At 43.6% G+C, this 16,010-nt stretch overlaps 1 protein-coding gene across 2 annotated transcripts in view; it reads left to right on the top strand.

Annotated features, from left to right (window-relative positions):
* Nucleotides 1-16,010, top strand: part of lifra (LIF receptor subunit alpha a) — a 222,714-nt gene that overhangs the window by 81,844 nt on the left and 124,860 nt on the right. The gene's annotated exons all lie outside the window — the stretch shown is intronic.

Here is a 16,010-nt window from a genome sequence, read left to right on the forward strand (position 1 = left end):
ATTGTCTGTCCCAACTGTCTGTCCCTCTACCACGGCTAGAGTCACAGCTGGAGATTGAACACGTAGTCTCCATAGGCACCGTCTAAGCCTCTCTATGCCAGGTGGGCATTGCGTGCTCTTTCTCTAGGGACATCCAGCCATGAATGTAGCCCCAATAGAGGGACAGACAGTCGAGTCAAACGACCCGGCTCGGTCACCGCTGCCTTATCAACCCCTCTAATCACATTTCAGTATGATGTTTTAAGTTTAATTTGTTTTTGTTTAAGGCATGGGCCCTTTTACTTTGACCCTCAGTTTGTTTGATTTTGATTGATCAGTTTTATATAAAATAGTGGAAAGACTGACAGCAGGGGCCCTACTGTGATTGACTGGAAGCCATTTGACCCTGGAAACATTGCTCATCAACATTTTAGTTGATGCTGACTTGGCATAAAGAACAAAGAAAATTACAGTGCAGGAACAGGCCCTTCAGCCCTCCAAGCCTGCACCGACCATGCTGCCCAACTGAACTAAAACCCCCTACCCTTCCGGGGACCATATCCCTCTATTCCCATCCTATTCATGTATTTGTCAAGACGCCCCTTAAAAGTCACTATTGTATCTGCTTCCACTACCTCCCCCGGAAACGAGTTCCAGGCACCCACTACTCTCTGTAAAAAATCTGCCTTGTACATCTCCTTTAAACCTTGCCCCTCGCACCTTAAACCTGTGCCCCCCAGTAATTGACTCTTCAACCCTGGGAAAAAACTTCTGACTATCCACTCTGTCCATGCAACTCATAATCTTGTAGACTTCTGTCAGGTCGCCCCTCAACCTCTGTCATTCCAGTGAGAACAAATCAAGTTTCTCCAACCTCTCTTCATAGCTAATGCCCTCCATACCAGGCAACATCCTGGTAAATCTTTTCCGTACCCTCTCCAAAGCCTCCACATCCTTCTGGTAGTGTGGTGACCAGAATTGAACACTATATTCCAAGTGCGGCCTAACTAAGCTCCAACATGACTTGCCAATTTTTAAACTCAATGCCCCAGCCGATGAAGGCAAGCATGCCGTATGCCTTCTTGACTACCTTCTCCACCTGCATTGCCACTTTCAGTGACCTGTGTACCTGTACACCCAGATCCCTTTGCCTATCAATACTCTTAAGGGTTCTGCCATTTACTGTATATTTCCTATCTGTATTAGATCTTCCAAAATGCATTACCTCACATTTGTCCGGATTAAACTCCATCTGCCATCTCTCCGCCCAAGTTTCCAACCGATCTATATCCTGCTGTATCTTCAAATTAAAATTCAAAATTAGGGGCATGGTAATCGTTGTATATTTAAATGGTTGCTTTAAGAGCTGATCACATGATTTGATAGCGATGTCATTAGGATGCTGCACAGGCTGCTGTTTAATTTACAGTTTGTACTGCACAGGCAAAAGCTCCTATAATAAACCTTGTTGTTAGTTTGAATCTGTGTGTGAAAACCATGTATTTTTTCTTTTGTTTAAAACCCACAACCACTATCATAGGACATTACAGTAAGTAGTGAGGAATTTTTAAAAAGGTGTAACTGTGTAGAAGATTACAGTTGGACATAGATCAGTGGTGTAGCACAGTACTGGTTGGAGGTAAAAAAAAACATTGGATGGTAACTTTTCATGAAGGATGAGATCATTAACAGAGAGAGCCATGTCCTTTTGGCTCAGATCAAGTGCCAGATCAAGCCCAAGTTGGGGTGCAATGCTTTGTTTTGTCAGCTGCACCTTGTATGTCTCTCTTGTGGGGACCATGAATTGGATTCAGTTTGAATTTGAATTGGTTTTTGGAGCAATTAAGGAGATGGATTCAGGGCTTCCTCTGTCCACTCTGCACATTTGTAACTTTAAGAAATAAAAAAAGAAAAATCTTTTAGAGAGAGCTATGTCAGCTGTGGCTCAGTTGTCAGCACTCTTTCCTTGATACAGAAGATTGTGCATTCAATTCTCACTCCAGAGACTTCAGCACAAAAGTGAGGTTAACACTCTTGTTCAGTTCTGCGAGTGCTGCACTGTCCGAGATGTTGTCCTTCTGATCGGTGTTAAACCAGTCCCATGGCATTGAGGGCTTTTTGAAGAAAAATGGAAGAGTCCTCCATGGTGTCCTGACCAATATTTACCCCTCTACCAACATCACTAAAAACTAATAGTTGAACCATTTTCGCACTGCTGTTTGTGGGAATGTGCTGTGAGCAATTTGGCTGCCAGGTTTCCTACATTACAAAAATAACTGCAATTCAAAAGTGCTTCATTAAAGGGAAGGTTAAGCGCTTTGTGATGCTTGAGACCTTGAAATGAAAATCTTTTTTGCAATTATATAGATGGTTAACGGTGCAAATCCAGGTCGCTAAGTCATAGAATCATAGAATCCCTACAGTGCAGAAGAGGCCATCTGGCCTATCGAGCCTGTACCGACAAGAATCCCACGCAGGCCCTATACCCATAACCCCACGTATTTACCTTGCTAATCTCCCTGGCATTAAGGTGCAATTTAATATAGCCGATCAACCTAACCCACACATCTTTGGACGATGGGAGGAAACCACAGCACCTGGCGGAAACCCACGCAGACATAGAGAGAATGTGCAAACTCAACACAGACAGTGACCCAAGCCCAGGAATCGAACTCGGGTCCCTGGTGCTGTGAGACAGCAGTTCTAACCACCATGCCACTGTGTCGCCCTAAGTCAAATTAGTTCTGAACGTTTTAAAAATAGGGTTGTTGAATATAGAAGCGAGGCAGTGACTTGTTGAACTTGTTAATCTGAAAATATTGATTAGGCCAGGTAGGAGTATTATGTGTATTTCTGGCCACCATATTATCAGAATAATATTTCAGTCATGGAAAGAGGACAGTGAAAATTCATTAGAATAAGATTGGGTATGAGAGCTTATTTATGAAGAAAGGTCTCTATTGGGATAGGGAGGGAGGGATCATGACTCAAATATCACAAAAGGAACAAAGAGATCACATAATATCATATATGGGCAGCACGGTGCCTCAGTTGTTAACACTGATGCCTCACAGCACCAGGGACCCAGGTTTAATTTCTGGCTTGGGTCATTGTCTGTGCGGAGTTTGCATGTTCTCCCTATGTCATAGAGTCATAGAGGTTTACAGCATGGAAACAGGCCCTTCGACACAACTTGTCCATGCCGTCTTTTTTAAATCGCTAAGCTAGTCCCAGTTGCTGCGTTTGGCCCATATCCCTCTACACCCATCTTACCCATGTAACTGTCTGCGTGGGTTTCCTCCAGTTGCTCTGGTTTCCTCCCACATTCCAAAGATGTGCAGGTTAGGTGGATTGACCATGCTATATTAACCCTTAGTGTCAGGGGGATTAGGACAGTGAATATTTGGGGTTAAGGGGATTGGGCCTAGGTGGAATTGTTGTTGGTGCAGGCTCGATGGGCTGAATGGCCTCTTTCTGCACAGTAGGTATTCTATGATTCTATATATGACGGCTGAGCCGGTTCCTGTCCTTGTCCAGTGCCCACATATAGATGTTGCCATCTAAGAATAGTGATCAGGGCAGGAACGCCAGCAGAGTTTTGCATCTTTTAACATGTTACCACACTGACTGAGATCAACATATTCAGTAAAGACTGAAGGGCTACTAGTCTTTATGACTCAACTACCCAGTGGACAAAGCTATTATTTTAATAACCTCGTGTGTTTCTGACTGAAAACAAATAAACATGCAGAGATATGGTTTAAACAAATATAGTGCTTAAATTCCCTTCGTGTTTTCCCATCAACATCAATGAAGTGAAAATTTCTGGAACAGATGAAGACTCTGAGTTTCTGGATGGCTTCCTTTTGCCATAAATTATTTCCATTAGTTTTAGCATTTTATTAGGCAATGTCAGCTTCTTAGTCAGTTTTCCAGAATCTAAGCAATCAATTGCTTGATGGAAAATTGTTGTGATTTCAGGATTACTCACAATTTGAAGTATTTTGGGGAAACATGTAACACTCGGCTGCCAAAAGTAAAGGTTTAAAGTTTATTTATTAGTCACAGGAAGGCTTACATTAGCACTGCAATGAAGTTACTGTGAAAATCCCCTAGTTGCCACACTCTGGCACCTGTTCGGGCACATTGGCCATGCTAAATTCTCCCTCAATGTACCTAACCAGCACGTCTGGGAGGAAACCTGTGGGAGGAAACCAGAGCACCCGGAGGAAACTCACGCAGACACAGGGAGAACGTTCAAACTCCGCACAGACAGTGACCCAAGCCGAGAATCGAACCCGGGTCTCTGGCGCAGTGAGGCAGCAGAGCTAATCACTGTGCCACCCCATAGTCATGCCAAGTCATGCATTGGATGTTAAATTGTGTAGAGGTGATTTTTAATCCCAGAAATGGGTGGGCTTTAGTCTGGTAGGCTGTGAAAATTTTAATATTTTTAAACCCAAACCTAACCTGCTTTGAACCTGCCCACTTGCAGTTTTCACAGAGGTTTGTCAGGATCAGACTCACAGGAGCAGGTTGGTCATTTAAATGTTATACTGAGGCTGCGTGCTTCACCTTTTCTCTGTCTTCGGATTTAATCCTGGCTGAATAGGTTTCCCAGGACTCAGGAAACCAGGTAGCTAATTGAAGGTGACGATTGCTGAGTGGAAGAGTGGTGTGCCTTTCCAGCACCGCTGCTTGGCCAAGGGAAGGAGTACTTCCTCCTGCTCAACAAGCAAACCTTGTTTGGACATCCCTGACCACCGCCACCAGTCTCAGCCATGACCCAGCGGTCCTGGATTGTTGACAAAATGTCATAAAGTGTAGCGTATGCTAAGTGTATCTTTTTATATAGGCAAATGCTGGAAATCTGAAATAAGAACAAAGAATGCTGAAAAAGCTCAGGCCTGGCAGCATCTGTGAAGAGAAAGTGTGAATATTTCAGGTTGATGACATTTCACCAAAGAACGTTCTGATGAAAGGTCAATGACCTGAAACGCTAACACTGTTTCTCTCCACAGCTGTTGCCTGACCTGCTGAGCTTTTCTAGCATTGTTAGAAACACTTTCTTTGACTTGTGGTTGTGCATCCGGTTACTATCTTTACGTTTGATTCAGAAATTCAAGGCAATAAACATTAAGACAAATTGTGAAAATCTGAAAAAAATTACAAATCTCAGCATTGTTGAGTTAGAGTTGTGGAATTACAGAATGTTGTTCCAAATATCGTTGGAGTCCTCATGGGGAGTGAGAGTGCCAAGACTTTGAGCCTCATAGCATGAGGGCTGCAGTGATTTAAAATGGTCCACTGCCATGTTCTTATGGCAAGAAGTGGTGGGCAATACATGCTGGCTTTGTCCATGTTACCCACATGCCAAGAATTAATAATACAGAAAATAAATGATAAAGTAGTGGACTGAATCCACTTGCGCAATCCTAGCAGCTAGTTTCAAAGCACCTTTGGCTTAGGCAGAGGTTTAGGGTCAAGGCCAAACTCATGCCTGACCACCGTAAAAAATCCGAACGTTTGTCGGGATTTCGGGATCTGGGCGGCACGGTAGCACAGTGGTCAGCACTGCTGCTTCACAGCTCCAGGGTCCCGGGTTCGATTCCCGGCTCGGGTCACTGTCTGTGTGGAGTTTGCACATTCTCCTCGTGTCTGCGTGGGTTTCCTCTGGGTGCTCCGGTTTCCTCCCACAGTCCAAAGATGTGCGGGTTAGGTTGATTGGCCAGGTTAAAAATTGCCCCTTAGAGTCCTGGGATGTGTAGGTTAGAGGGATTAGCGGGTAAATATGTGGGGGTAGGGCCTGGGTGGGATTGTGGTCGGTGCAGACTCGATGGGCCGAATGGCCTCCTTCTGCACTGTAGGGTTTCTATGATTTCATTTCTTCTATGATTGTGTGTGTCAACCATGGAGTTGAAGACGAAGGTTAGTTTTAGCTTATTTACATGAGTTTTGACTCTTGCCTCATGGCACTCTTGGTTTCGGCACGGCACACTGGTTGGGCACCACAGCGTGTAACCACCCAAGTACTTTGTGCATTCTGACTCTGAACATCTGGAGAGTCGGAATCTGTATTGTGGGAATTCCTACTGCGTTTAACAAGTAGTTAGCATGTGATCAGTAAACGCAGAAATACGTGTAAAGCATTTAGAACGAGACTATAAGCTCTCATTGTGTGAAGTGTCAACAAGCAGTTTTTGTCAACAGAGAATGTTGCACAATTAGACTGTGCCAGTTCTCTTTCTGCTCATTTTTTCAATGGGGTGTGATTATGTGAATGTCAGCAGTCTACTACTAATTTGTCCAAGTGGATACTCGTGTGAGCCGAGGCAGCAGTTTGACTGCAGAGGGAATTGGAGCCAAACCCTGTGTCAAACATACACTTTACCAGGAAGAGTGACTCAATGGTATTCCCAAGCAGGAACACTGGCTGCATGTTTTTCACATATTAGTTGGACTAATTGAATTACTCTTTCAAACTTTTCTCTTTTAAATATATTTCCAATTCCCTTCTGAAAGTCACTATTGAATCTGCTTCTACACCCTTTCAACCCATGCCTTCCAGATCATCATAATTTGCTGACTGAAAAACACATTCTCATTTAGAACCATAGAAAAGCTACAGCACAGAAGGAGGCCATTCGGTCCATCTTATCCACGCCAGCACCCAGGTGCTTATTCTAATCCCACCTTCTTACACCCGGCCCATAGCCCTGTAGAGTCACTTAAGGTGCAGATTCAGGTATTTTGAAAAATAATTTAGGGTCTCTGCCTCCACCACCAACTCGGTTGGCAAATTCCAGACACCCACTATCCTCTGTATAAAAAAGATCTTCCTTATGACCCTTTTACACCTACTGCCACTTACCTTGAATCTGTGTCCCCTGGTTCTAGAGTTATCCATCAAGGGAAACAATTTTATCCTGTCCACTCCATCTCTTCTCATACTTTTGTGTCAATTACAAGGGGCACAGGTTCAAGGTGAGAGGGGGAAAGTTTAAGGGAGATGTGGGGGAAGTTTTTCATGCAGAGAGTGGTAGGTGGCCGGAGCCTGCTGCCAGAGGAGGTGGTGGAAGCAGCCACATTAGCAACATTTATGAAGCATCTGGATGAGTACGTGAATAGGGAGGGAATAGAGGGATACGGTCCGAGTAAGGGCGGAAGGTTTTTTTTCAGTTTAGTTCGGGCATCATGATCAGCACGGGTTTGGAGGGCTGAAGGATCTGTTCCTGTGTTGTACTTCTCTTTGTTCTTTCTTTTGTACACCTCTATCAAGTCACCCCTCAGCCCTCTTTGTTCCAAGGAAAATAACCCCAACCTATCCAATCTGTCTCATAGCTACACTCTCGCCAGAGCAATTACATCCTTCCTGTGATATGATGATCTGAACTGCACACCATGCTCCAGTTGTGGCCTCACCAGAGTTTTATAAAATTTCAACATTATACCCTTACATTTGCCCTTTCATTTTTTGCCAATGATCATAAAATCTATATCTTCAGATTACTGACCCTCCTATTAATTCAAATGTTTATAATTACTTAATTAAAAGAGCATTTTTATTAAATCTCCTCTTAACCTTTAATCTAAGGAGAACCATCCCAGCTTCTCAGTCCCTCCACATAACTGAATGCCCTTATCTCTGGTACCATTCTGGTAGACCAACATTTACAGATGCACTGTAGAAAGCATTCTTTCCGGTTGTATCACAGCTTGGTTTGGCTCCTGCTCTGCCCCAGACTGCAAAAAAATACAGTGTTGTGAACGAAGCCCAGTCCATCACTCAAGCCAGCCTCCCACCCTTTAATAAGGATATTATTAAACTAGAAAGAGTGCAGAAAAGATTTACTCGGATGCTACCGGGAGTTTCTGGGAGTAATTGAGGACACAGTGCAGAGGTTCATCCCAAACAAAAGAAAGGTTATCAGAGGGGGGATTAGGCAGCCATGGCTGACAAAGGAAGTCAGGGAATGCATCAAGGCAAAAGAGAGAGCCTATAATGTGGCAAAGAGTAGTGGGAAGTCAGAAGATTGGGAAGGCTATAAAAACAAACAGAGGATAACAAAGAGAGAAATAAGGAAGGAGAGGATCAAATATGAAGGTAGGCTAGCCAGTAACATTAGGAATGATAGTAAAAGTTTCTTTAAATACATTAAAAACAAACGGGAGGCAAAAGTAGACATTGGGCCGCTCCAAAATGACGCTGGTAATCTAGTGATGGGAGACAAGGAAATAGCTGAGGAACTTAATAAGTACTTTGCGTCAGTCTTCACAGTAGAAGACATGAGTAATATCCCAACAATTCAGGAAAGTCAGGGGGCAGAGTTGAATATGGTTGCCATCACAAAGGAGAAAGTGCTAGAGAAACTAAAAGGTCTGAAAATTGATAAATCTCCGGGCCCAGATGGGCTACATCCTAGAGTTCTAAAGGAGATAGCTGAAGAAATAGTGGAGGCGTTAGTTATGATCTTTCAAAAGTCACTGGAGTCAGGGAAAGTCCCAGAGGATTGGAAAATCGCTGTTGTAACCCCACTGTTCAAGAAGGGAACAAGAAAAAAGATGGAAAATTATAGGCCAATTAGCCTAACCTCAGTTGTTGGCAAAATTCTAGAATCCATCGTTAAGGATGAGATTTCTAAATTCTTGGAAGTGCAGGGTCGGATTAAGACAAGTCAGCATGGATTTAGTAAGGGGAGGTCGTGCCTGACAAACCTGTTAGAGTTCTTTGAAGAGATAACAAATAGGTTAGACCAAGGAGAGCCAATGGATGTTATCTATCTTGACTTCCAAAAGGCCTTTGACAAGGTGCCTCACGGGAGACTGCTGAGTAAAATAAGGGCCCATGGTATTCGAGGCAAGGTACTAACATGGATTGACGATTGGCTGTCAGACAGAAGGCAGAGAGTTGGGATAAAAGGTTCTTTCTCAGAATGGCAACCGGTGACAAGTGGTGTCCCGCAGGGTTCAGTGTTGGGGCCACAGCTGTTCTCTTTATATATTAACGATCTAGATGACGGGACTGGGAGCATTCTGGCCAAGTTTGCCGATGATACAAAGATAGGTGGAGGGGCAGGTAGTATTGAGGAGGTGGGGAGGCTGCAGAAAGATTTAGACAGTTTAGGAGAGTGGTCCAAGAAGTGGCTGATGAAATTCAACGTGGGCAAGTGCGAGGTCGTACACTTTGGAAAAAAGAATAGAGGCATGGACTATTTTCTAAACGGTGACAAAATTCATAATGCTAAAGTGCAAAGGGACTTGGGAGTCCTAGTCCAGGATTCTCTAAAGGTAAACTTGCAGGTTGAGTCCGTAATTAAGAAAGCAAATGTAATGTTGTCATTTATCTCAAGAGGCTTGGAATACAAAAGCAGGGATGTACTTCTGAGGCTTTATAAAGCACTGGTTAGGCCCCATTTGGAGTACTGTGAGCAATTTTGGGCCCCACACCTCAGGAAGGACATACTGGCACTGGAGCGGGTCCAGCGGAGATTCACACGGATGATCCCAGGAATGGTAGGCCTGACATACGATGAACGTCTGAGGATCGTGGGATTATATTCATTGGAGTTTAGGAGGTTGAGGGGAGATCTGATAGAAACTTACAAGATAATGAACGGCTTAGATAGGATGGACGTAGGGAAGTTGTTTCCATTAACAGGGGAGACTAGGACGCGGGGGCACAGCCTTAGAATAAAAGGGAGTCACTTTAGAACAGAGATGAGGAGAAATTTCTTCAGCCAGAGAGTGGTGGGTCTGTGGAATTCATTGCCACAGAGGGCTGTGGAGGCCGAGACGTTGAGCGTCTTCAAGACAGAAATTGATAAATTCTTGATTTCTCGAGGAATTAAGGGCTATGGGGAGAGAGCGGGTAAATGGAGTTGAAATCAACCATGAATGAATGGTGGAGTGGACTCGATGGGCCGAATGGCCTTACTTCCGCTCCTATGTCTTATGGTCTTATGGTCTTTGATGGATTGAGTTATAAGGATAGGCTGGATAGACTGGGACTTTTTTCTCTGGAGCGTAGGAGGCTGAGGGGTGATCTTATAGAGGTCTATAAAATAATGAGGGGCACAGATCAGCTAGATAGTCAATATATTTTCCCAAAGGTAGGGAAGTCTAAAACTAGAGGGCATAGGTTTAAGGTGAGAGGGGAGAGATACAAAAGTGTCCAGAGGGGCAATTGTTTCACACACAGGGTGGGGAGTGTCTGGAACAAGCTGCCAGAGGTAGTCGTAGAGGCAGGTACAATTTTGTCTTTTAAAAAGGATTTAGATAGTTACATGGGTACAATGGGTATAGAGGGATATGGGGCAATTGGGATTAGCTTCGGGGTTTTAAAAAAGAAAGGGCGGCATGGACAAGTTGGGTCGAAGGACCTGTTTCCATGCTGTAAACCTCTATGACTCTGTCCACACTTCCCGCAGCCAGCATAATCAAGGACCCCACGTATCCCGGACATGCTCTCTTTCACCACCTTCTGTCGGAAAAAAGATATGAAAGTCTGAGGAAACATACCAACTGACTCAAGAACAGTTCCTTCCCTGCTGCCATCAGACTTTTGAATGGACGTACCTTGCATTAAGTTGATCTTTCTCTACACCCTAGCTATGACTGTAACACGACATTCTGCACTCTCTCCTTTCCTCTCTATGAACGGTATGCTTTGTATAGTGCGCAAGAAACAATACTTTTCACTGTATACCAACACGTGACAATAATGAATCAAATCAAAGATCGCCACTGCACCCCCCCCCCCCCCCCCCATTTTAACCTACCCGGCTGATCTAATTGAAGGCTGTTTTTTAGTGGATCAACACAAGAGTGCTCTGTCATAATTTTTTCTTTCCTAGGGCACACAGTATTCGGAGGACAGGAGAGTGCAGTTCACAGGAACACTGATCATAGTTTTTGACAGATGGTAAAAATTATGATGGGGAATGTCTGATAACACACTAAATAAATTACTGTTTAATTTAGTGCAGAAAAATATGCTAGCAACATTTGCAAGGAAACTTGGATCAATTTTTATTTTTGTTGAAGGTTGCAATGTGCTGCTGGAGCCAGATATGACGAAGAAAGCCACATTTAGAGATTGGAGGTCAGGAGCAGGAGAGGAATGTTGTATCTGGCAACAGTTTGGGAGTATGTTATTTTCTAGGTGAATGAACCAAGTTTTCTTCCATTTGATTAAATTCACCCGGAGTTGGAGTAATTGAAAGTTTAGACAAGGTAAACGGTTGAATCCATTGATTCCATGTAAATTGCTGGCTTTTGTCCCTGTGGTGATTAGCTTACTATACTCTGCTGTTAAAGAGCTTGTTTCTAATTTTATAAACAGTTTATAAGTTTATTTATTTATTAGTCACAAGCAAGGCCTACATTAACACTGCAATGAAGTTACTGTGAAATTCCCCTTTGCATCAAAACTGACTATTCAGGTCAGTACATCAGAAACTGAATGAACACAAGTGCTGAATCTACAAATGACAGCTTAACCAAATTCTATGAAACAAAATTTTGTTATTTTGTAGCTTTTCGTTAGCTTCTTGAGTTCTCAGCAAGAAATTTACTGACTGATATGGGGGTGCTGTTAGATACAGAGAGAAGTAATTTCAAGGTGAAGTGATCAGCATTGGTAGCAGGCAACAATTCAGATGAACTCGGAGCTAAATACCCCAGGGACATCCAGAAGAGATTTCACAAACAGTAAAAAGTCCAAAATAAAACCATTTATTGTTGTAAATTAACAATAAAAGGCAAGCCCAACGTGGGCAGGCTAAGTCAAATGGCCAACCGCCTTCCGTGCTGTATGATTCAACCACAGATGTGCGAATGAAAGATAACAGTTTCCACTTGTATATTAATAGCAAAATACTGTGGATCTAAATGACCAAAAATGTCATCTAACTGAATTCTGTGGAAGGGTAATTTAGATCTGAAACACTAACTCTGTTTCTCACCACAGTTGCTGCCAGACCTGCTGAGTTTATCCAGCATTTTCAGTTTTTATTCCACTTGTATATTGTCAGAGGAGGTGGTGGCTGTGTAGCGGTATTGTCACTGGGCTAGTTATCCAGAGATCGATGGTAGTGCTCTGGGCATTCGGATCCCACCACAGCAGATGGTGGAATTTGATTTCATTTAAAAATCTGGAATTAAAAGTCTAATGACGACCATGAAACTATTGTTGATTGTTGTAAAAACCCCATTGGCGATTGTTGTAACTAATGTCCTTTAGGGAAGGAAATCCAGCCAGGCCCTATCCCCTTAACTCCACACAGACAGTGACCCAAGCCGGGAATCGAACCCGGGTCACTAGTTCTGTGAGGCAGCAGTGCTAACCGCTGTGCCACCATGCCGGTATTGGCTATGAGGAGAGGTTGAATAAGTTAGGATTGTTTTCACTGGAAAGACGGAGGCTGACGGAGACCCAGGATGATCTGAGGGCTCTCCACTTCTCCTTGAATGGAGGCCTATCCCAGTCTCAGTCCACTACCACCCTCCTTCACCTGGCCAAACCTGTTCTCATATTGAACAACTCTCCTTCCACTCACTTCCTCTAAATAGAAGTTGTTGCTGTGGGTGTCTGCATGTGTCCTAACTATGCCTGCCTTCGTGCAGAACATGTGCAAATTTTCTTGTCCTGTTACCAGTCCCTTTGGCCTTGTACCACCAACCCTTCGGTATTTAATTTCTCCACCTCCACCGTAACACAGACCTTCTCGCTTTGTTTGTTTTCTTCCCCCACCCATCACCCCTTTCGCTTGTTAACATTTATTACATTTTTAACCTCCTCCAGTTCTGATGGAAGGTTAGCTAACTGGGATATTCACTGTTTCTCTCTCCACAAATACTGAATATTTGCAGCATCTGCTGCATTTTGGTCTTGGAAAAATAGACCAGAGATTTTGATCATAGCATTCAACCTCTAATCACCACTGATACATAGGCCAACCTGTCTGCAGCTATTCTCTGACTCTATCTTTCCTCCTCCAGAACCAGTAGGTGAAGGGGAAGGACCAGCGCCATAGTCTTTGTCTCGGCTGAGATCTGTTACAGTTTCCTTAACTAAAATTCACAAGAGCTCCTACAAGTTTATAAAAAAGAAAAAAAGAGTTGTGACAGTGAGTACTGGTCCCTTGGGGTGAGACTGGGCAATTAACATTGGGAAGCAAGGAAATGGCAGTGTATTTGAAAGAGAGGGGTGTTTAAGGGGCTTTAGGATAAGCACATGAATATGCAAGGAATAGAGGGATATGGACCAAGGGCAGGCAGAAGGGATTAGTTTAATTTGGCGTCATGTTCAGCACAATATAGTGGGCCAAAGGACCTGTTCCTGTGCTGTCCTGTTCTATGTTCTAATGTTATGCATCAGTCTTCACAGCAGAAGTTACAAATAAACATCCCCAAGAATCAAAGAAAACCAGGGGGCAAAAGGAACTTAAAATCGGGACTAACAGCTGACATCCCCTGAATCTGATGGCCTGGATTCTAGGGTCTGAAAAGAAAATGGCAGCAAAGACAGCATCTGCATTGGTTGTGAGCTACTGAAATTCCTTAGATTCTGAAGAAATCTAGTGAATTGAAAAACCCCAAAAATGACACCAGAAAGCAGGAAACTACAGGCCAGTTAGCCTAACATTTATCATTGGGGAAAATGCTAGAATCCATTATTAAGTAGGGTTCTGTGCTGGGGTCTCAACTAACTATGATCTACACTAATGATTTGGATCAAGGGATTGATTGTATTGTAGTCATGTTAAAATTTTCATCCTTTCAGATTTCACCATGCCATGTGTCTCTGTAACCTCCTCCAACCTGACAATCCTCTGAGAATGGTGCGGCACGGTGGCGCAGTGGTTAGCACTGCTGCCTCACAGTGCCAAGAACTCAGATTCAATTCCAGCTTTGTCTGTGTGGAGTTCATGCACTCTCTCCTCTGCGTGGGTTTCCTCTGGGTGCTCCGGTTTCCTAATGCAGTCCAAAGTGCGAGTTAGGTGGATTGACCATGATAAATTGCCCCTTAGTGTCAGGGGGACTCTTTCTCCCCTTGCTTCCTGCAATAACCTGGGATAGATCCCATCCGGCCCCGGAGACTTGTCTATCTTAATGCAATTTAAGATACTCAACATTTTATCCTTCGATATATTGACATTCTCTAGAGCGTTCACAATCCTTTCCCTGACCTCAGCCTCCATCATGTCCTTCTCCTTGGTAAATACCGATACAAAGTACTCATTAAGGATCTCTCCCACTTCCTGTGGCTCCATGCATAACTTCCCTCCATTGTCCTCGAGTGGGCCGACTAGTTCTCTTGCTACCCTCTTGCTCCTAATATATGCATAAAAAGCCTTGGGATTCTCCTTGACCCTGTTGGCTGGATGTAGTAGCATTGGAGGCAGTTCCGAGGAGGTTCACTGGATTGATTCTAGAGATAAGGTGTTTGTCTTATGAAGAGAGATTGGGCAGTTTAGACCGATTATTCCTTGGAGTTCAGAAGAATGAGGGGAGATCTAATTGAGGTGTACAAGGTGATAAGAGGGATTGACAAAGTAGACGTAGAGAGGATTGTAGGGCAATCTAGAACAGGAGGTCATAGTTTTAGGATAAGGGGTGGCAGATTTAAAACAGAAATGAGGAGAAATTACTTCTCTGAAAGGGTTGTGAGTCTGTGGAATTCACTATCCCAGAGTGCGGTGGATGCTGGGACAGTGAGTAAATTTAATGAAGAGGTGGACAGATTTTTAATTAGAAAGTGTTTGAAGAGCTATGGTGAATGGGCAGGTAAGTGGAATTGAGTCTGAGATTAAATCAGTCATGGTCGTATTAAATGGTGGAGCAGGCTCGAGGGACTAAATTGCCTACTCCTGCTCCTAGTCCGAATGATTCTTTGCGCTTGCTGTTTATTCTTGATGCATTCTTTGGCTACAAAGCAAACACATGGCCACGGCACCAAGAAAGATTGCAGTGCTAAGATAAGTGCATGGCTTTGTATTTGGGAAAATAAGTGAACTGTTGCCAGAATGTGATGCATGTAACTGCTTGTAGTGCTCCATTAAGCATGCAGTGAAGAGCTGGTAAAATTTATGATAAATGGATTTGTCACACAACCGTGAGGAAAATGGGAGCACATTTACCTCGGCCACTAGTTTGAGACCAGAAAATTACTTCCCCTCACGCTGGCAGCCACTGTTTTTTCTGCTATCTTTGTGCAGGCTAACTTTGTCCTGCTCTTCTGAATTGTTACTGTACAGAAGAAGGCCATTCGGCCCACCCTGTTACCACTGGCTCTCCAATTGAGCCATTTACTAAATGCTATTCACCTGCCTTCGCCCGTAACTCTGCACCTTCTTCTTCAAATAACAGTCCAATAGTGTGTGAATGCTCTGATTGAAGCTGCCTCCACCACACTCTCAGGCAGTGCATTCCAAACTTAAACAACTTCATGCATGAAAAAATGTTTCCTCATATCACTTTTGAAATAACTCCTCAGAGGCCGGTGTCCCTTCACCAGATTGCCTTTATTTGTAAACTCTATTCCACTCAGAGTGCCTCTGGTACACAGTCAGAATCTGGAGTATCAGAATGCCTGACACTCCCAGTTTTATATACAGATGAGATTCCCTGGTTGGACAGGCAGTTATGACCAATCTTTTTGGCCAACCAAATAAACTAACTCAAGTTAACAAGGGGGCAAATTAAAAGGGGCAGCTCCCTGAAACAAAAGACAAGGTGGAAAGGAAACTTAAAACATAAAATTAAAATGTGATTAAAGGGGTCAATAATGCATCCCAGTCCCTGCAGTGCCCAGCGGGCATGGAAGGCATCAACTGTCAATCTTGAAATACTCCTTATCAGGCTTGGCTTCGACAAAAATCGATTCAACTCCAGGTAACTAGTTAACTTCTTTATTCCCTTTAACGACGTCGGGTCAGCCTTCCGTAATGGTGCGGGTTACCGAAGCCTGCAGCCATCAGAGACTGAACCCAGTTCCCACGCTTTTTACAGTTTAAATACTGCTTCAGAAC

This window comes from Mustelus asterias, chromosome 6 (genome assembly GCF_964213995.1).
Source record: "Mustelus asterias chromosome 6, sMusAst1.hap1.1, whole genome shotgun sequence".
Classification (NCBI taxonomy): domain Eukaryota; kingdom Metazoa; phylum Chordata; class Chondrichthyes; order Carcharhiniformes; family Triakidae; genus Mustelus; species Mustelus asterias.